Source organism: Pleurodeles waltl, chromosome 4_2 (genome assembly GCF_031143425.1).
Source record: "Pleurodeles waltl isolate 20211129_DDA chromosome 4_2, aPleWal1.hap1.20221129, whole genome shotgun sequence".
Lineage (NCBI taxonomy): Eukaryota > Metazoa > Chordata > Amphibia > Caudata > Salamandridae > Pleurodeles > Pleurodeles waltl.
Window position 1 is genome coordinate 1,023,345,441 of NC_090443.1, and position 21,884 is coordinate 1,023,367,324.

At 51.3% G+C, this 21,884-nt stretch overlaps 1 protein-coding gene across 1 annotated transcript in view; it reads left to right on the top strand.

Annotated features, from left to right (window-relative positions):
• Positions 1 to 15,554: 15,554 nt before the first annotated feature.
• The window catches only part of LOC138294249 (membrane-spanning 4-domains subfamily A member 4A-like), a 105,295-nt gene continuing 98,965 nt past the window's right edge, over positions 15,555 to 21,884 (top strand). The window contains exon 1 of the mRNA XM_069233369.1: positions 15,555 to 15,625. The gene's annotated coding sequence lies outside the window, so the exon portion shown is untranslated. The remainder of the gene's footprint in view (positions 15,626 to 21,884) is intronic.

A 21,884-nucleotide genomic window follows, 5' to 3' on the forward strand; every position in this document is an offset into this window, starting at 1 on the left:
TGGATAACACCTTCGAAAACATGGGCTGAGACATCCCAGAAGCAATTCCCACTGTTGTCTGAAATGACCCACTTGCCAAGAAATGGAGTACTGACATGACCTGCACCAGAGGGGGAATCCCTGTGGGTTGGCGGATGGGGGACATCAGGTCGGGCTCCAGCTGGGCACACAGTTCATGGATAGTGGCACGGTTAAGACGGTAGGTCAGGATAATGTGGCGTTCTTCCATTGTCGACAGGTCCACCAGCGGTCGGTACACGGGAGGATTCATCCGTCTCCTCGCCCAACCCAGCGGACGGTGCCTAGGAAGGACAACATGGAGCACACAGTCAAGCAACCCACAGGTACGTACTCACAGCTAGCACAGTAAACGATTCTCTATGCAGTGAATGGCGTGTCTGAGTGGCTATGCAAGGCCTAGGCCTGTGTGACGCAGTTGAAATTGAGCCATGTGGGCCCTGGAAATGGCGGCTGCCTGACCTGTGAAGTGTGACAATGGGATGTGAGGTCAATGCGCTGGCGTGGCACACCGCGGCGGGCGGCGGGCGAAGACCGCGGCGCGAAGCCGCATTGGTTAACATTGAAGCCTATGGGTTTCAGGAGCCAATGGCGAAGGGCGCCGGCGGTGGCGGGACGCACCGCCGCGGTACGCACCGCCGCGGACGTGACCGCCATTTTCTATCTACTTATCCACTTGCGACTTGAACTTTCACAGGAGAGGACCTATACTGCAAGTGTTGCTGTGACCTCGGTCTGGAAGGGACAATGGCTGCTACGCCTGGGGAAAGGGCCCCTGCCTTCACTGGAGAGGAGTTGGAGAAACTTGTGGATGGGGTCCTCCCCCAGTATGCGCTACTCTACGGTCCTCCAGACCAACAAGTGAGTTTAATTCAATCTGGATTTGGGGCCACTGGCTGGCTTGGGGGCCTGGCGGGGGGCCTGGCGGGGATGGGGGGCATGTTGGGCATGGCGGGGGGCATGGCGGGGGGCCTGGCGGGGATGGGGGGCATGTTGGGCATGGCGGGGGGCATGGCGGGGGGCCTGGCGGGGATGGGGGGCATGTTGGGCCTGGCGGGGGGCATGGCGGGGGGCCTGGCGGGGATGGGGGGCATGTTGGGCCTGGCGGGGGGCATGGCGGGGATCGGGGGCATGTTGGGCCTGGCGGGGGGCATGGCGGGGGGCCTGGCGGGGATGGGGGGCATGTTGGGCCTGGCGGGGGGCATGGCGGGGGGCCTGGCGGGGATGGGGGGCATGTTGGGCCTGGCGGGGGGCATGGCGGGGGGCCTGGCGGGGATGGGGGGCATGTTGGGTCTGGCGGGGGGCATGGCGGGGGGCCTGGCGGGGATGGGGGGCATGTTGGGCATGGCGGGGGGCATGGCGGGGGGCCTGGCGGGGATGGGGGGCATGTTGGGTCTGGCGGGGGGCATGGCGGGGGGCCTGGCGGGGATGGGGGGCATGTTGGGCATGGCGGGGGGCCTGGCGGGGATGGGGGGCATGTTGGGCATGGCGGGGGGCATGGCGGGGGGCCTGTCGGGGATGGGGGGCATGTTGGGCCTGGCGGGGGGCATGGCGGGGGCCTGGCGGGGATGTGGGGCATGTTGGGCCACTGGCAAGGAAAATGCTGACAAACTTGAACGTGGTATTTCTCCCTCCCTGTACGTGTCACATAGGTCCGCGCCCATGAGAAGATCGGGATTTGGCGTGCCATCGCCAAGGAAGTCCGGACCCTGGGGGTCCACCATCGACGGGGCATCCACTGCCGCAAGAGGTGGGAGGACATCCGCCGCGGGACCAAGAAGACCGCCGAGTCTCTGCTGGGGATGGCCTCCCAACGTAGGCGGGGTGCCTGCCGTCAACTGAGCCCCCTGATGTTCCGGATCCTGGCGGTGGCCTACCCTGATTTGGATGGGCGCGTGAGGGCAGCACAGCAGACACAAGGGGGTGAGTCCAAGCATTATCTACTCTGTTGTCGCGCAGTGGAGGTGTCTGGGTGGGGGAGGAGGGCTGTGGGTCCCCCTAGGCCAGGGCGATATCTGTAGGCTGGGCACCCCCGTAAGCCCCTGTGTCCCCAGCCACCACCCTCAGTAGTTTGTCAGTACAGCCATCCCTGGGCCGTGTCATCCATGGGTGCAGTTGTCAACTCTAGGCGTGTAGGGCATGTTCCACGGAATGCGTAGCGGACCCCAAGTGCGCAACTTAGTGCAGGGGGCATCTGTGTCTGTCATGTCCGCTAACTGTACCGGAGATCCATGTAATCAATATCCCTTTATTTCTCTCTCCCCCCCCCTTTTTGTTTGTCTTTCTGTGCTTGTGTGCATCAGCATCATCAGGCGGAGGAGAAGTGGCATCGGGGCAGGAGGGAGCTGCATCTCACATGGCCCAGGAGGGCCATGCCACAGAGTCAGACTGGACCAGTGAGACGGAGGGCGAGGGGAGCTCCACGACGGGGACGACTGGACCCTGCAGCGACACGGACACGTCCTCGGAAGGGGGCTCCCTTGCGGGGGTGGCACCATCCGTGCCCCCCGCCATTACAGGTACAGCCGCCACCCAGCGCACCATCTCCGCCCTCCCAGCAGCCCCTCAGCGTTCGCCCCGTGCCCGCTCTGCCAGGAAGCCGGGCATCTCCTTCGCCCCAGGCACCTCAGGCCCTGCCCCTGTTACCCCCGCTGCCCTCAGTGAGGAGGTCATTGACCTCCTCCGAACGCTCATTGTTGGGCAGACTACCCTTTTGAATGCCATCCAGGGGGTGGAGAGGGAGGTTCATCGCAGCAATGCGTACCTGGAGGGCATTCATTCGGGTCAGGCTGCCCATCAGCGATCGTTCCAGGCTCTGGCCTCAGCACTGACGGCAGCCATTGTCCCTGTCTCCTGCCTGCCTCTACTAACTCCCTCCTCCCAGTCTCCTGTTCCTCTGCCTGTCCCACCCACACCATCAGACCAGCCTGCACACACCTCAACACCCAAGAGAAGCTCATCCAAACATAAGCACCACAGATCACGCAGACATTCACACACGCAACATTCCGATGCAGACATGCCAACAGTCACTACCACCTCTGTGACCCCCACCTCCTCGTCTCCCTCCTCCCTCCCTGTGACGTCTACACTCACACCTCCATTCACCTCACCATCAGCCAGTGTTTCCATCACCAGCACACCCTCCACTCCAGTCCGCACACGTGCAGTCACCACCCCCACTGCCATTTACACGTCCCCTGTGTCCTCTCCCACTGTGTCTGTCACCCCCTCTTCCACACCACACAAACGCAGCCACCCACCCACCCAACAGCCATCCACCTCACGACAGCCTATCCCTCCTGCACCTGCACCCAAAGACAGCAAACGTGACTCACCTACAACCACATCCTCTCCCTCCACTCCCATTCCCACTGTACCTACCACTCTCCATTGTCCCAAGAAGCTCTTCCTCGCCACTACTAACTTCTTTCCTGACCCTGAGCCCCCCCCTCCTTCTCGTCGGGGTAAGAAGAGCACCTCAGCCACCACCAGCCCTGCAGCCCCCTTGACAAGGGTGCAGGGGTATTGGAGCCCGCCAGCCCGCATGTCTGGATCTTCGCCCAGCAGCAAGGGGACAGCCAGCCCACCCCCTGGGAAGAGGAGCAGAAGGCGGAAGGGGCGCCGCAGGAGCCCGCCTTCTACATCCCCCCCCCGGACACCACCCAGAGACAGTCACCAGCCACAGCTCCAAAGGGAGGAAAGGGCCACAGGCCCACGACTAAGAAGGGCAAGGGCAGCAAGTCGGAGAGGTCAGGCAGCAGGCCTGCTGCCCAGGAGGAGCCCACAACCCCCATAGCCGCTTCCCCGGGCGGAACCGGCACAGCTGCCCCGGGAGAGCCCACCACCCCCATAGCCGCTGCCCAGGGAGGACCCAGCCCAGCTGGCCAGGAGGGCCCCACCACCCACAGCCCAGGTGGGCATTGAAGGAGCACCATCCCCGCTGCCCAGGAAGGCACCACCAGGCAATGGGCAGTTGGCCATAGATCGGCCGCCGTCTCCAGAACCGCTGAACTGGGCCCCGCCGTCTCAAGAACCGCTGAACTGGGCCCCGCCGTCTCAAGAACCGCTCCGCTGGGCCCCGCCGTCTCAAGAACCGCTCCGCTGGGCCCCGCCGTCTCAAGAACCGCTCCGCTGGGCCCCGCCGTCTCAAGAACCGCTGAACTGGGCCCCGCCGTCTCAAGAACCGCTGAACTGGGCCCCGCCGTCTCAAGAACCGCTGAACTGGGCCCCGCCGTCTCAAGAACCGCTCCGCTGGGCCCCGCCGTCTCAAGAACCGCTCCGCTGGGCCCCGCCGTCTCAAGAACCGCTCCGCTGGGCCCCGCCGTCTCAAGAACCGCTGAACTGGGCCCTTCAAGGCAAGAACCGCTGAACTGGGCCCCGCCGTCTCAAGAACCGCTGAACTGGGCCCCGCCGTCTCAAGAACCGCTGAACTGGGCCCCGCCGTCTCAAGAACCGCTCCGCTGGGCCCCGCCGTCTCAAGAACCGCTGAACTGGGCCCGCCGTCTCAAGAACCGCTCCGCTGGGCCCCGCCGTCTCAAGAACCGCTGAACTGGGCCCCGCCGTCTCAAGAACCGCTCCGCTGGGCCCCGCCGTCTCAAGAACCGCTCCGCTGGGCCCCGCCGTCTCAAGAACCACTGAACTGGGCCCTTCAAGGCAAGAACCGCTGAACTGGGCCCCGCCGTCTCAAGAACCGCTGAACTGGGCCCCGCCGTCTCAAGAACCGCTGAACTCTGCCCCGCCGTCTCAAGAACCGCTCCGCTGGGCCCCGCCGTCTCAAGAACCGCTGAACTGGGCCCCGCCGTCTCAAGAACCGCTCCGCTGGGCCCCGCCGTCTCAAGAACCGCTGAACTGGGCCCCGCCGTCTCAAGAACCGCTCCGCTGGGCCCCGCCGTCTCAAGAACCGCTGAACTGGGCCCTTCAAGGCAAGGAGCTCTGAACTGGGCCCTTCAAGGCAAGAACCGCTGGCCCTTTGGCAGACGTGGCAGGGCAGGATCTATCTCGGGCAGGGCTGCAGGATGTCCTCTGGCCAACTTGCCTCCTCCAGTGGCAGTGGGGTCTGTTATGGACTGTATGGACTGTGGCTTTGCTCTCCCCAGGATGGCCCAGTGGGCAGGCCACCCACTGTATGGACTGTTTGGACTGTGGGTTTGCTCTCCCCAGGATGGCCCAGTGGGCAGGCCACCCACTGTATGGACTGTTTGGACTGTGGCTTTGCTCTCCCCAGGATGGCCCAGTGGGCAGGCCACCCACTGTATGGACTGTTTGGACTGTGGCTTTGCTCTCCCCAGGATGGCCCAGTGGGCAGGCCACCCACTGTATGGACTGAATGGACTGTGGCTTTGCTCTCCCCAGGATGGGCCAGTGGGCAGGCCACCCACTGTATGGACTGTATGGACTGTGGCTTAGCACTCCCCAGGATGGCCCAGTGGTCATGGAGTCCCCTCGTGGATCTGGCGTCGTGTACTCAAGTGGCTGAGGTGCCCCCCCTTCCCTTCCCCCTGAGGTGCCTGTCCTATTTTCTTTCTGATGCCCCTGCAGTGTTCTCTCCGTGGAGTTCTTGTCGTGGGACTGGGCCTTGCCCCTTTGCACAGGACCCCTGTGATCCACGGACAGTGGTTGGACTACATTTAGTAGCTGTATATATTTTGTACATAGTTTATTTATTTATTGGGATTACTGGTGTCCATAATTCAATATATCTGCCCGTTTATGATCTCTTCTTTTGGTCTTTGCATTATTTCGGAGGGGGGTGGTTTGTGGGTTGTGACAGTGATCTGTGGGAATGCATTGATGTGTGTGTTGTAGTGGGTGTGGGTGGGTGGGTGTGTGCCGGTAATCTTTTCCCTCCCCTGTGTCGTAGGTGCAGTACTCACCGATGTCTTCCGCGCCGCCGGGCGTGCTCCTGGTATATGAGCAGGTATAGGAGTGCGGGGATGACCTGCAACTCTGGTTCCATACTGCCGGAATCTCGCGTGGAGTGCGTAGAGGTGAGCGTTTTCCCGTTCGTAGTCTGTTTCCGCCGTGTTCTTATCGGCGGTGCTCCCGCCCCGGAAAAGGTGGCGGATTGGTGGGTCGTAATAGGGTGGGCGGTACATTGTATGCCGCCTGGCTGTTGGCGGGAACCGCCGCGCTGTTTGTTTGTACCGCCGTGGCGGGCGGAGTGTTAAGTTGGCGGGCTGTGTTGGCGGTTCCCGCCAGGGTCAGAATTGCATATTTTAGACCGCCAGCCTGTTGGCGGCTTGGCCGCCGCTTTATCACCGACCGCCAGGGTCAGAATGAGGGCCTTAATGACTAATTAACTCATGCTGAGGTAACAGGTCCCCTTCCTAATGTAAGAAATCTGGCTTGTCAAAGCCAGGATAAGAGTCCTACTCTGGGTTAGCTAGGCTCAAAGTTTATATGAGTGATAACGTTTGGGTGATGAGGGGGCGGGTACAATCTGGTGGCACACAGCTGACAATGGGCATGGAAGGATATATACTTTATCTTGGATGGGGAAGAGCATCATGTCTCAGGGTGGATATATGGGAGGGCTATAGTGGAATCCTCCATTGTTTGTCCAAATGCCCTGTATCATCATTAATCACTCTCTACTATTACACCTGGGTAATTTAGAATTATTTTATGAAGAAGGCATTCACCTGTCAGAGGCTGGGCTGGGCTTCAGGCTTTCCTACAAACAAGCTTTGAGGCGGTTGAAGAAAAAGGGAAATTATAGGTGGGGAAGGGTGGATTCTCCAGTGACCTGTCTACCCTGTGGCCTATTGTAGGCGAATAATAGCACTGATTCTTGAGGTTGCCCAGTTGTCCGCCTCCTTCAAGAGAAGCCTTTCATGGGTGTGGCTTGTTGGAAGTGGAGGGTGACGTGCTGATGGCCCTACACTTCTAGCTTTTCTTTGGGTACTATAAAGATTATGTGAGACATGAACAGGAGTCATGGGAAGCCCAGTCAGGGACCAAAGCGCTATGCGGTCTCTGGAGTTGTTAGGGATGTTTGATGTGCAACTTCCGTCAGTTGTTCTTTATATACAATGCTGCCCCAAAGGTGGATGCAAATAGGAAATGGGCAATTTCATGCTCAGGTTTGCTGTCCCCTTTGCTATTTTGTGTTCCGTGCAATATTAATGTTTGAAGCTGTTATGCCACCTGTTTTAATGTGAAGTAAATTTGCTACATCCTAACCAAAGAAGTCGAGTCCGTTGCCTTTGTGGGGGAAGGGAGAACTATGCAGCTTATAAGGGTAGACACCCATCACCATTGCTTGAGTGAGTGCACTGTATCAGATTCCCCAACGCAGGTGACGTACGAAGGATGCTTGAGGATGGCCATGTACCAAGGGCAACCATGAGAAGCAGCATCCTGCCAAGCACCAACAGCCTGCCACCAGTCCCCATGTCAGTGATGCTATCTGCTGCAATGCAACTGAGGGACAAAGGACACATAATTTCAGAGACGTTTTAAGGCATAGACAAAGTGAGCTGTGGCCCACGGCTTTAGCCAATCAGGGAGCCTCCTACAGTGTATTGCCGGGATGAGCTTGAATTATTCTTAAACAGATTATTTAAAAGTACTGTTTTCGAAAAATTTATTTTTAATATGGATGATGAGTGAGATACTATTACAGACATTTTGCAGAGAAATGTTGTGTTTATATTTAATGCAACACCCATAAAAAAGTACTATTAGTGAGCTGCTGCCGTGTTACAGTATTGAACACACACCACTCTTCCTCCATATTAGATGTTAACACATTTAGAATTTGGATGCCACGACAGGGCCAAGGACTGCAGGCTCCACACTGCTTTGCGGCATTGTGCCAGGAGCCACTTGCCGTTTGCGACCGCGCCAGCCGGGGATACTGCCCCCCCACAGAGTGGGACGTGCACTGGGACAAGGGCGGCCCCGTCCACGCCTTCAGGGACCAGAAAAGGCTGGGCTGGGCCACCCCCTTTGGTGTCACGTTTTTCTGCTCAAATTGGTCAAAGGAGGTTTATATGTTTGTATCTTGGGGGTACTTTGGGGTTTAGATCAAGGCCACAGGCAAACAGAAGACGGCCGAAGGCAAAGACCTTGCTGTTAATTCCTCCAAAGAATGTACCCCCCTGGGCTCCTGCTTAGCACGGGCTGTTGTTGTTGTATCGAAGGAGATTGACCTGACAGAAAGACGCCTGTCGCTTGAGATGGGGGGTAATATTGGTGTCGTTATTCCACGCTCAACCTCACCAGCGGTTGAGACAGCTAATACCACAGCGGTGGATAAATTAATCATGCAGCACCCTGAGCCTTTGAACCTGTAGGGCAGGTAAAAAAATGAATTAGACACTCCCTCATCACGTATAATGTCTGACCCAGGGCTAAACTACAGTACAGGTGAGCCACCATGGGTGTAGGAAGTGTGGGGGACGTGGGGGATGTATCCCCCCCCCAGTTTTTGGAGGGTGGGGGACACGGGGGCGGAGGTGGGGTGGACAAGGGGACAAAATAATTTCCCCTTTTACATCTATTATTCAGAGGGCCATTAGCGCACCTAAGGAATAGGTATAGTAGCCCCGTACCGACCATCCTCCAATCTGATGGTAACAGAATGAAGGCGAGTCAGGAGGCCCCCTGCGCCCTCTGCCCTTTTGTTTGTCCTGTTTACAGCTGTGGGCATTAAGGGTGCTCATAAGAACAAAGGGCACGAGCAGCAGAAGAGTTTTTGATGATTGCTGTCTGCATCATCTGCCGTCTTGAAGAGGAGCACTGCAGGATGCCTTCAAGAGGAGCTGCAGGACAATGAGGAAGATCTAAAGAGGAAATAGAGTCCCACTCAGCCTGGTGCCCGCAGGCTAGAAAGGAGACTCTGTGAAACACAATATTTGTATTTGCCTAAGATCACACCAGTTGGTGAAACAGTGAAGTCGAGATTGGTCCCAGATTTTACCTTTTCACACAACAATTTAGCTATTAGAAGGGTATATTTTTCTAAGATTTATGTTTAATGTTTTGTTATCTAGGTAATGAAGGGCTTGATTATAGCGTGGCTAACAGGGAGAAGCCATATTTCATTTTGGGCCCCTATGCCTATCGTTATTATTTCTGTTGTTATTGTTACATACTTCAGCATATTGAAGTATATTATCTTTTCTCTATCTTTTCTTCACTGTACTCTGAAACAATCTACCCTATGCCACTGCACCCTACACCACTTTTCTCCATTCTGCGCTACTCTACGCCACTGCAATCTATGCTGTACCACTCCACTCTACACCACTCTACTCTGCAGCACTCTACACTACGCCACTGCAAACTATGCTATTCTACTCTAACCATTGTACACTACACCACTGCATTCTGCCAGTGCACTCTTCACCACTTTACTCAAAACCAATGCACTCTGCACCACAGCACTCTATGCCAATCTACTCTGCACCACAGCACTCTATTCCACTGCCTTCAATGCCACTGTACTCTGAGCCACAGCACTCTAGGCGACTGCACTCTATGCCACTCTACAATACACCACTGTACTCTGTGACCCTCTAATCTGCAACATTACACTCTGCCACTGAACTCCACGCCACTCTACTCTGCACCACTGCCTTCAATGCCACTGTACTCTGCGCCACAGCACTCTAGGTGACTGCACTCTATGCCACTCTACAATACACCACTGTACTCTGCGACCCTCTAATGTGCAACATTACACTCTGCCACTGAACTCCACGCCACTCTACTCTGCACCACTGCCTTCAATGCCACTGTACTCTGCGCCACAGCACTCTAGGTGACTGCACTCTATACCACTCTACAATACACCACTGTACTCTGCGACCCTCTAATCTGCAACATTACACTCTGCCACTGAACTCCACGCCACTCTACTCTGCACCACTGCCTTCAATGCCACTGTACTCTGCGCCACAGCACTCTAGGTGACTGCACTCTATACCACTCTACAATACACCACTGTACTCTGTGACCCTCTAATCTGCAACATTACACTCTGCCACTGAACTCCACGCCACTCTACTCTGCACCACTGCCTTCAATGCCACTGTACTCTGCGCCACAGCACTCTAGGTGACTGCACTCTATGCCACTCTACAATACACCACTGTACTCTGCGACCCTCTAATGTGCAACATTGCACTTTCTGCCATCACAGCACTCTCATCAATGTACTTTGCTCAGCAACACTCTACCCAACTTTCTCTATGCTAGCTCACGTTACTTTACTTCACTCTACTCCAGATCTGTCTTATTTATGCCTCTTCACTCTCTGCCACTCTGCCACTCCACTCTCTGACACTCTATTACACTGCGACACTACTCCACTCTACTACTACTTTATGGCATTGGCGCTTGATTAGAGATTCAGATCTCCATTGATTGCCTTGTCACTCATATGAGACGTGAGTCGGATTTATCTTGGCCGTTTTGGTTACAAGCACTCTGTAACCCTTTTAACTCAAGCTTAAGGAAGGCTTAGGATGATCCTGATACTTGTCTAGGGGATCGAAATATCGTCGGCCAAAGTACCTTGACTTGAATTTGTGATATTGTACATAAGTTGGCATAAGCATAGGTACTATGAGCTAATGACTACTTGATTCACTATTTGAGTCTTTCATGTAAAAGTGGGTGTATAAAAGTTTGTAAATCATTATTGTGGATGCTCACCTTGTAAGAAAGTAGCCTCTTTCTAGCTTGGTTACCCCCACATTTGGCCTGTTTGCCAGTGTGTTTGAGTGTGTCTACTGGGATCCTGCTAATCAGGAACCCAGTAGTTATGCTCTCTCCCTTAAATTATGGTTGTTACGTAATGGTAACCCAGTATTTCACCCAAGATTGGCATACTGGTGCCCCCTTATAAGTCCCTAGTATATGGTACTTAGGTACCCAGAGCATTGGGGTTCCAGGAGATCCCTATGGGCTGCAGCATTTTTTTTACCACCCATAGGCCATTGCAGCCTGCGTGAAAAGGTGCATGCACCCTTTCACTGCCAGTTACACTGCACCAGGTCACTTATAAGTCACCCCTTTAGCAGGCCCTCCAGCCCTGAGGGCAGGGTGCAGAGTACCTGTGTGTGAGGGCACCCCTGCACTAGCAGAGGTGCCCCCACGACCTCCAGGACCATTTTCCCAGACTTCAGGAGTGCGGGGATGCCATTTTACACGTGTACTGGAAATAGGTCACGCCCTATTCCCAGCTACATAATGGTAACTCTGAACATAGGTATGTTTGGTATCAAACATATTGGAATCATACCCCAAGGCTTTTGCAAGCACTGGTTGTATAATTTCATGCACTCTGGGGGCTCATTAGAGGACCCCCAGTATTGCCATTCTAGCCTTCTGAGGTTTTCCAGGCAGCCCCAGCTGCTGCCACCTCTGACAGGTTTCTGCCCTCCTGTTGCTTGAGAAGCTCAAGCCCAGGAAGGCAGAACAAAGGATTTCCTCTGGGAGAGGGGTGTTAGACCCTCTCCCTTTGGAAATAGGTTTGGAAGGGGTAGCTTCCTTCCCCAGGCCACTGGAAATGCTTTGAAGGGCACATTTGGTGCCCTCCTTACATAATCCAGTCTACACCAGTTCAGGTACCCCCAGTCCCTGCTCTGGCATGAAACTGGACAAAGGAAGGGGGAGGGACCACTCCCCTGTCCATCACCACCCCAGGTGTGGTGCTCAGAGCTCTTCCAGAGGGTCCCTGGGTTTTGCCATCTTGGATTCCAAGTTGGCAGCAAACTCTGGGAGCATCTGAGTGGCCAGTGCCAGCAGGCGGGGTCAGAGCCGTCCCCTGATAGGTGCTTACCTGTTTAGCTGACCAATCCCCCTTTCAGGGCTATTTAGGGTCTCTCCTTTGGGAGGTTCTTCAGATTCAGATTGCAAGACTCCAGCAGGAATCCTCTGCATCCTTTACTTCACCTTCTCACCGAAGAAACTGCATCAGGACCCTCCAGGAACTCCACAAACTGCAACAACGAAGCAAAGACGACTTCTGCAACATTGTATCTTCAGCTCTTGCCAGCAAATATAACTGTTTCCCAGTCGTGCATCCTCAGAGGACAGCCTGTCTTCAGTCTGCACCAGAAGAATGAACGAATCTCCCTTGGAGTGAAGGAGTCACTCCCCTGCTTCAGCAGGCACCTGTCTGCAACGATGACCATCTGCATGGGTCCCCTCTCCTGACGAGTTGCATAGATCCTGCATCACGGGTGGTAGACTGAAGTGGTCCTGATGGTCCTGACGTCCTACTGTCCATCTTTGGTGGAGGTAAGAGCTTTCCTTCTCACTCAAGACAGTACCCTGTGCACCACGTGTTTTTCAGTTGCCAAGACGTGTGGCATCCTTCTATGAAATTCTTTGTGCACAATGTAGCTCTGGCCCCCAGCACTCCTTCCTGAGATGCACAGCTTCCTGAGTGGTTCTCTGGCGGCATGGGATCCTTTGTTTTTGTGCTGCTTGAGCCTCCTCTTGCAGCTCCTTTGTCCGCGTGCTGGGGGACTCCTGTGTGCACTGGCTGAAATTCTGTGGGCTCTCTGAGTTGCTGAGAGCCCCCTCTGACTCCTCCTCCTGTGTAGAGTCCACCAGGTCCCTCCTGGTCCCGGGCAGTGCCATTTTCCTCTATCCATGAGCTTTGCTTGTGCCAAGGCCTGTTGGTAGAATCCAGCGATGCAAACTAGACTGCAATCATCCATCCGGTGTGGTATATCATCTGCACCAACCACGAATCCGCATCCATCTTCTTGGGTGCAGTACTGACTGTTGTTCTTCACCAGTGGTTCTTCTTTTGCACCTTGATTCGGGTTAACATGGGCTCCTGTCCTCCCTGGACTCTTCTGTGCTTCTTGGACTCAGTCCCATTCTTCCACAGGTCTTTAGGTCCAGGAATCCACCCTTTGTGTCTTGAAGACTCTTCTGGTTCTTGCATTATCTTCTTTCTCGTGTTCTTGTGTGTTCTAGGAAAGTTACTGTGATTTACTCCTGCTTTCCTGGGCTCTGAGGTGGGTTCTATTACTTACCTTTGGTGTTTTCTAATACTCCCAGCGCCCTCTACACACCACACTTGCCTAGGTGGGAAACCGACATTTGCATTCCACTCTCTTAGTACATGGTTTGTGTTTCCCCTAGGCCCATTTCTAACCATTGTGATTTTCACTAATTGCACTGTTTTCTAACTGTTTTTATTGCTACTGCTGCATACTAGTGTATATAATTGGTGTATTACTTACCTCCTAAAGGAGTATAGTCTCTATGGTATTTTTGGCATTTGTGTCACTAAAATAAAGTATCCTTTATTTTTGTAACACTGAGTATTTTCTTTCATGTGTGTGAGTACTGTGTGACTACAGTGGTATTGCATAAGCTTTGCATGTCTCCTAGATAAGCCTTGGCTACAGCCACCCTTAGAGAGCCTGGCGTCTAGGCACTGCCTACATTTCACTAATAAGGGATAACAGGACGTGGTATAAGGTGTAAGTAACATAGGTACCCACTACAAACCAGGCCATCCTCCTCCAAACCACTGTACTATATAGGTTACTTTTTACATTTTTCTTGTAATTGGCGACATTGGGTCATCCAGATAACTTGTGTAATGCCAGAATACCAGTCTTTCTCGATTTCCCCTGTTGATGTTTTCCCACTACATTTGATCTTTTATATTTTGATTGAATCAATGCATAAAACATTCCATTTGCATACTACTTTATTATCATTGTTTATGGGAGTGGTGTTGCATTTTTTTCAAGGGACCCCTGTTCCTTTAAAGTTAGTTTACTGCTCCCTTCTAGGACACTCTACTTACTCCATGATACTACGCCACACAAGTCGATGACACATCATTCTCCTTTATGCCATTAACTTTGAGCCATGCTAAATAGTAGTCTCACTAGTGTACAGCATGGCTAAAACACATTGGCAAAGGCAATAGAACTTGCATGGGCGAGACCTATTGGCTTTGCCAATGCTTGTTCATAAGGTATGAACTTTAAGGTGACTTGCAATATCCTTATGTACAAAGGGGGTATTTTAACCCATATAATACATGGTCACACCACCAACTCTCCCACAAACCACTTAAAACCTTAGTGCATAGCTTCTGTCATTTCAAGATATTAAAGTAGAGCAGAAGAAAGAAAAGCAACATTCAATTTTTTGCTTTAAACAGCTGCATTAATTATGCCCTTTGACATGATCTGCCTTTTACCTTGGCTGTTAGCTCTGGCAGAAGGCATTGTAATGTCAGAACTCGACTGTAATAACCCTATCATAGTCATTTTCTGATGTCTTTTCTTTATAACTAGTGAATGTCTTTTCTTTACACGCTGTGACTTGGTGCATCACAAACAGCCTTTTCTAAAGAAATTAGTGACTGCAGTTTATACAGAGATTAGAGAATCCATGTTTATATAGCCTGTAACTGCAAGAGCGTCTTCAGTTGAAATGCTTCTAGTTATGACTGATGTGGAGCTGAGCTGCCCAAGATCACACAAAGGAGTAGAAGTGTTATTAGAACTATGGTTTCCGAGCACAGTTTACAGCTGTTGTACCTAATCGCTTTTGATATCTCCAGTGCGGTTCCAATTGACATGAGGTGAAGGGCATGATGGGTGTGGGGCGCAAAGAGTATGTTCTTCCTTTTTACCCTCCTACCTTGATTTTCTTAGTGCATGAAGATGCAAGGTTAATCAACATGTTATCTTCACAATTGAGCTAATTACTTTGTGAATATAAATAACAATAAAAGATACTTTCAGACTGGGTAAACATGCCTTCCTTTCTCCCTATTTCACTTCCAATATATATGATTGTGTCTATTTATCGGAGCCTGCAGTTCGTAAACAACGAGCGATTTGTATAGGGTTGATTGAAAGTCCCCAAGGCTGTCCCTGTCCCCCCCAGAAATGTATTGTCTCCTACGCCCCTGTGAGCCCCTACAAAAAATAAAGAGGAGGCTGAAAACTTGTGCAATGGTCTAAGAACCCAATAACTCGGGAGCTAGTTCCTCTACACAGACCAGGGATGTTTTTTTTTTGCAACAGGTGTGTACATGGTTAACATCTAATGCTGTGTATAGTCAAGTTCGGGAGAGCATGGAGGAGTGGGCATGCGCGCTGTGAGCGACCTGGCCATAGAGGCCATGAAAGAGATGAAACAGGATCATAAACTTAAAGGTATTCCGAACAGGGGCCCCCAAAATATGTTTGGCCCAGGGCCCCCAAAATCCTTAAGGTGCCCCTGTATAATTTCACTTCCGAAACCCCTGACTTTTAGTTATTCGACCTCCGCTTGAGGTCAAAGTTCACCCTTTTCTGCACATCCTTGATGTAAATTAGCTGCAGTCGGGGGCAGATATGCAAAGACAAACCAAAAACACGTTTTCCGGACAGCTACGTGGTGACATCACCCCTCCGGCCCCAGATCACCTGGTAAAGCGCAGGTTATTTAAATTGCTGTTCAATCCGTTATCTTTCGCTGAGTTTTTAATTACCACGTTGAAGGTTCACTTGGCTTGCGTTTTTATTGCCTGGGAGTGTGTTTGCTCTCTCTGACGCAGCTGCAAGGGACAGTGCCAGGGAGGAAGCGTGGAGAGAGAGCAAAGACTAAGAGAAGCGGCCGACAGGTGAGGATGCGATGCGACCTCTCTTTAGAACACTTCGAATAGTTTTGATCGTTCCTATGTTTGGAATCATTCATTTTATATATGTATGAGGTTATGTAGCTATGTCAAGAGATGCCAGTAAGTGGTCGCGAGCGGTCACGGTGGCAGCGTCAATCAATCAATCAATCAATCATAGTATTTATAAAGCGCGCTATGTACCCGTCAGTGTTTCGAGGCGCTGAGGGGGGGGGGCGGGGGGAGGGGAGCGCTGCTGGTTTATCGGTCGAAGAGCCAGGTCTTGAGGAGCCTTCTGAATGCGAGGAGGTCCTGGGTCTGGCGAAGGGATGTGGGGAGAGAGTTCCAGGTCTTGGCGGCGAGGAAGGAGAAGGATCTGCCGCCGGATGTCTTGCGCTGGATTCGGGGTACGATGGCGAGGGCGAGGTTGGCGGATCGGAGTTGACGTGTTGGGGTGTAGAAGTGAAGTCTGGTGTTGAGGTAGGAGGGTCCGGTGTTGTGAAGTGCCTTGTGAGCGTGGGTCAGGAGTTTGAAGGTGATCCTCTTGTCTACCGGGAGCCAGTGGAGCGTCAATAGTTTCTTTAGAGGTTCTCGGGGTCCTGGGGCGCTCTGACGTCAGGTGACTGATCTCCTGGGGCTCAGGGCCCAGGGGAGCGGGGACACACCTGCAGCAGACTGATGGGCAGGCATTCAGTGTCACAGGGCTGATGACCAGAGTCATTTTAAGGCGTGGGCAAAGAGGGCCCTGGCCCAGGGTCCCAGCCTTTCAGGGCGGCCCTGATACAGACAGCTTTTCTGTGGAGAGTCTTGCGATGATAACCTTGAATAATTCCTAAACATATTGTTTCAAATACTGTTTTCCTTTAATTTATTTTTTATGTGGGTGATGTGTGAGAGTCTATTATAGAAATTTTGCAGCATAAGGTTGTGGTTATGTTACATGCACCACCCATAAAAACGTTTCTTTTAGCTCAAAACAGGACCTCACATATGAGAAATGGGAGGGTCGGTGCTTAATTTGTGCTTGTTGTTTCCGGTGCGGAGCATCAGCACTTATTACTGAGGGCCGGTGCTTAATTTTCTGCAAGTATTTACTGCGAGCAAAAGACACATTTGGGAAAGGCGGAGGAAGAGAAAAACGAAAAAGCTTCACAAAGGGAGAAAGCAGAAAGCTGCAAGAGTGAACTGAAGGGGCAGGGAGTGGCTGTAAATGGATTAAAGAGGTTTGAGATGGCTTCTGGATAACTCTACCTCAGTATTCCATGTTCGCACATTTAATTGAGGTGGCTTTGGGCACCAGCACATTTTTATTTACAAATTAAGCACTGGGGAGGGTGTCACAGAGATTGTCTTCAGTAATATCAGTGAGAAGCTGCTGCATTAAAATATTGAAAACACACATCACTATGCATGAATATTATATGTAACACATTTATAATTTGGCAAGTGTGCATGTGCACTATCAGTGAACTCGCCAAAGAGGGCATTAAACTGCTGAAATTGGATCATAAATTGAAAACTGTTCCGAACAGGAGACCAAAAACCTTAAGATGTCCCTGCTGATGGCAGAGGCATTGTTCAGGGGCAGGGGCAGGGTCGGAATAGGATGAAAAAAATGGCCCGGGATCCCAAAAGAAAGTGACCCACATTTGTGGATTCGCAACCTTTCATGAATCATTGTGTGGTTAACATCATGAACTTATTTAGGGGAGAAATGTGTAATACATTATGCTTTTGTAAGTTTCAAAGGCCAGTAGCATCACCGAAGACTGGTATTCCATTACAGATCACCCACAGTACCTTCAGATCAATAAAGCTCTCACCATCAGGTTCCTGAATGCAGTGATCTCTCTTAGATCCCCAGTCCCTGGCTCACCCTCGGATCTCTGGTCCCCTGTCAGGACCTAAAACTTCTGGTCATCCTTAGGGATCCTTAGCCATTTCTAATCATCATGGCCTCAGAAGTTTACTCTCATCCTCATTTCTGTAGGCATCTGCTTACCTCAAGGACGCCTTGGTTCTCTGCATCCTGCGGCCTTGGGTCTCTTACTCCCTATCAGTCGGTCCCTGAACTACCCACTCACCAATACAACCCTTAAGCTCATTTCCTCTCTTCGTTCTCCTGAGGATATCGCTCAGGCACAGATCTCCGAGCCTCCAGATCTCTGGAAGGTGCCTTTGGATTCCTGCTCATCTTCAGTTTGCCCTCAGGCTCAGTAACTGTTGCTCACTCATACCAAAAACCTTCAGAATGTATATAACTGTGTATTTCCAGGTCGTTCCTTGCTGCCTGGCACATAGGGCCCAATTACGAGTCTGGCGGTCCAAAGACTGGCAGACTCGTGGTGGAGATCGGACCGCTGCAGCTGTGGCAGTCGATGCCGCCAGAAGACCGCTGTCTCCACCATGATCTCTGATCCTGACAGGATGATGGAGGTTGTGGTTATAATCGGCCACGCCGACGCTGAAGTCAGCAACACTGTGCTGATTACACCTATGTTCTCCGCCAGCCTTTTCATGGTGGTTCAACCCGCTGGTTGAGAACAAGTGCAGGGGGACACAGAGGGGCCCCTTCACTGCTCACGACATTGTCGTTGACAGTACAAAGGGCCCCCTCCCCAGCACCATCGTAATGCGTACTGTCTGCTACAGGAATTTATTCCAACTGGAGCCTTTATTTAATTTTCTATGTACTATCTGTACCCTTGCTCATCTTCACTGACCTACACTTATGAACAGACTTTCTCTCCTTTTTCTGGCAATCATTCCTCTCTTCCCTGTCTTTACTCCCTGACTTCACCTTCACTCTCTCATTCACACCCTGTGCATCTATTGGATTTTGTGTCTCTCTGTCTCTCTAGCAAGGGTAAAACAAACATCAAAAGAAAATGTTTCCAAATTCGGGAAAACAAAAATGTAGATCACAGCACAATACTATTTTATGCATTGTCTGGGATTTGGGTTAACAAGGGTCCCTGAAAAGTGTTTTCCCTTCACCACACTCTGACCTGTGGATTAAGATCTAGTAATCTCAAATTTTGTTCAGGATGCAGCTTGTTCACAGAGCTGCAATTAGGGAGCTGGTTCCTAATCTTTTCCTTGATCACTACTCTGTTCATTTCCTAAATTGGAACATGCTACTTGTAAATGGAAAGATGCTGATGCCAGATTCCATACCTAACCCTAAAAGCCTACCCGAGAGCACCTTTGTGATCCAGCGTGCAAAGCTCCCATCTGCCAGCGACCTCTTGACCATTTGCAGCAATTCTGCTCTGCTTTGCTGAACTGATATCCAGCAGCAAATAATCTCCATATGTATATTTCCATATGTCATAACTCCAACCACTCCATATTGCTCTGTCTATTCACCTTACTGAATTTACATCCTTTGCTTATGTAAGACTTGCACCCTTTCCGCTTGCACTTAGCAGCCATGGCACATAATTTGTGGTATGCAGGGAAAAGGCTGCTCATGTGCACCCAGTTCAATCTCACGCAGGACGCGTTTCCACCCCCTCCTCATGCATGCCTTTCTAAAGCTTCTTTACCTTCCGTTCATCATAGTTGGTGCGATGTCAAATGATCACCGACATCAAGACAAGGCTTCTCCTTTCTTGGATTCTCATATCGGGGTCTCAGTATTTGTGGCTTACTAACATTTCCAGAAGTTGATGGTCACCTCAACATAGTTAAATGTTTCTTTGTTACCTTTCTCCTCTGAGCTCTCATGTGTTCATAGGAGTATTTGTTTGCACCAGAACTCTCCATAGTTATAGCTCTTGGGGCAGCCTCATGGGAGCCAGGTTGATCACAATCTTTGTTTTTGCTTCAGTGAGGCAGAAAAACTTTAGTTGATACAAAGTTGGAAATACTTTAATCAATGAAATACGTGTTTCTACCTGTCATTTTCATAGATTTGGTAGGCAACATTGTAACGGTCCAGGTCATACCTAGTAGGACACAGACGGGTGCCAACAATGAAAAGCATGACGGATAGACTGAGTGGTTGGTAGAGCCCAAAGATGGTAATCGCACAAAAGCATCCCAAATTCCTCTTCTATCTAATGTCTTCAAACTTATACTTATATTTTTTTCCTTGACTCTATCTTCACTTTGTTAGTCACTTTTCCTAAACTATGCCATCCCACTCTTACTGCTCTCTATGGCCCTAATTTTGACAAAGTTGGTGAATGCCGCCTACCGCCGCGACGATGGCTGCCAAAAGACCGTTGCCGCGGTTAACAGCCATCCACCAAATAATGACCACAGCCGGATTTCCGCAACAAGAAGGGCGGAAATCCGTCTGTGGCCATGCTTGTGGATGGCGTTAAGGTGGCGCTGCTACCACCAGCAGCGCGACAGCAGTAGAACGCCGCCAGCCATATTATGAAAATAATACGGCCTGGCGGTGTTCTGCTGGAGGGCGCTGCTGGCGGTAGCAGCGCCCCGTCCCGTCCCCTGCCGGAAGACACCCTGGACCCAGGTAAGTTGGGTGTCCAACAGGGGAGGTGGGTGTGTGTGTGCATGAATGTGTGAGTGTGTGGGTGAATGAAAATGTATGTGTAGTGTAGTTTGCATGCGTGTATGCATGTGTGAGAATGTGTGTATGAATGGATATGTGAATGCGTGTCTGCGTGTCAGTGTGAATGTGGTACGGATGTGTGCATGAATGAATGGATGCATGCATGTATGAATGTATGTATGCTTGTGTGAGTGTGTGCATGCGTGGTGCGTGTCTGCGTGGGTGTGTATAGGGGGTGGGGGATTAGAAGGGAGAGCGTGGCTGGAGGGGTGGGGAGCGTCTGGGGAGTGTTTGGTGGGGAGGGGGCCTCCTATCAGTAACAGGGGAGGAATTCTTTGTCACTGATAGGGCCTGCCGCCATGGTTTTCGTAGCATTACGAACACCACGAAAACCATGGCGGTAGGCAGGGTCAAAATGCCTGAGGTGGTCAATAGCGGCCACTGGGCTGGAGATTCTTATCTCCAGCCTGCCGGCTGCTACAGCCTGTTGTCGGTACCTCTGCCTCATTACCACGGACCATCGGGGTCAAAATGACCACCTTTATTACCTTCTCAACCTGTCAGTCTACAACCTCTTTCAGTATTATGTTAGAGTTTTTCTATATCCCTTCTTTTTAGGTCTCGTCTGAGACAGTGCACAATCCGCTGTCAGGTGTGACAATCAATCATTTCTAAAAAAATAACAAAAAAAACTGAAAAAATAATCTTTTTGCCCACTCTCTAATTACTTAGTTGGCTTCTTTGTCACTCTTATTTTAATTTTTTTTCATTGGTGAGCGCATGTCTGCATATGTTAGCCTCACTTTGTATATGTGTTTTTGTTTTCTTCCTCGCAGCATGGACCAAGTACTGTCTGATTTCTTGATTTGTCTTCTTCCACTCTGCTTCCACTTGGATTGAGGTCCTCTATTGATTGTGTTTGCTTGCAAGACAACTTACAACCATCAGAGATGAAGCTTCAGAGAGATGAACGTAAACCATTAGCAATAACAAAACTTTCTGGCATGTGGCCAGTATTGAAAAACATATTTTCCGGTCTTCTTTCACTTTCATTAGTGATGAAGCTGTAAATGTACTCCCTTTGTTTAAGACTGTTGCTTTATAGTATGGGGCACATATTCTATTGTTTCTACATAACGTGGTGCAGCAGGGAAATTCGCTGCACTGCATTGCGTGAAGGGGAGAGAGCAAACATGCTCCATATTTACAAGCATGGAGCACTTCTGCTCTCTCCTTTCTCTTATGGAAGGTATGCTGCCTAGCACCAAGGCAGGTGTTCTAGTGAAAGCGTGTCTGCATTAGGGGCAGATTGTTTTTGTTGCAGAATGGGACACATTCCTGCACAAATACAATCCTTAGAGGCATATTCCTTTTTCCATATATGGTGCAGTATTTTCAGTGTATCAGTCTACTGAGAGACTAGGTGAGATAGAACAGGTCACTCAAGGCTTGCAAGCCCCTCCTTGGATATGGGACTTAGTTGACTTCATTCAGGGTTGGGGAGAAGGAAGAGGGCAATGAGAATGAAGAAGCAGACAATGGCTGTAGAGAGAGAACCAGGAGGCTGAGCAAGAGTGGCAAATGGAAGTGAAGGACTGAGTGGAGTAGAGCAAAAGGAAGAAGAGGAGGGCTAGAACGATAAGGAGGGGATATTTAACATCAGAGAACAAGGGTAGAGAAGCATGTTCAAGACAAACAGCGCAGAAGGACTACAATACCTACAATCAGGAGGGCAGGAAGAGG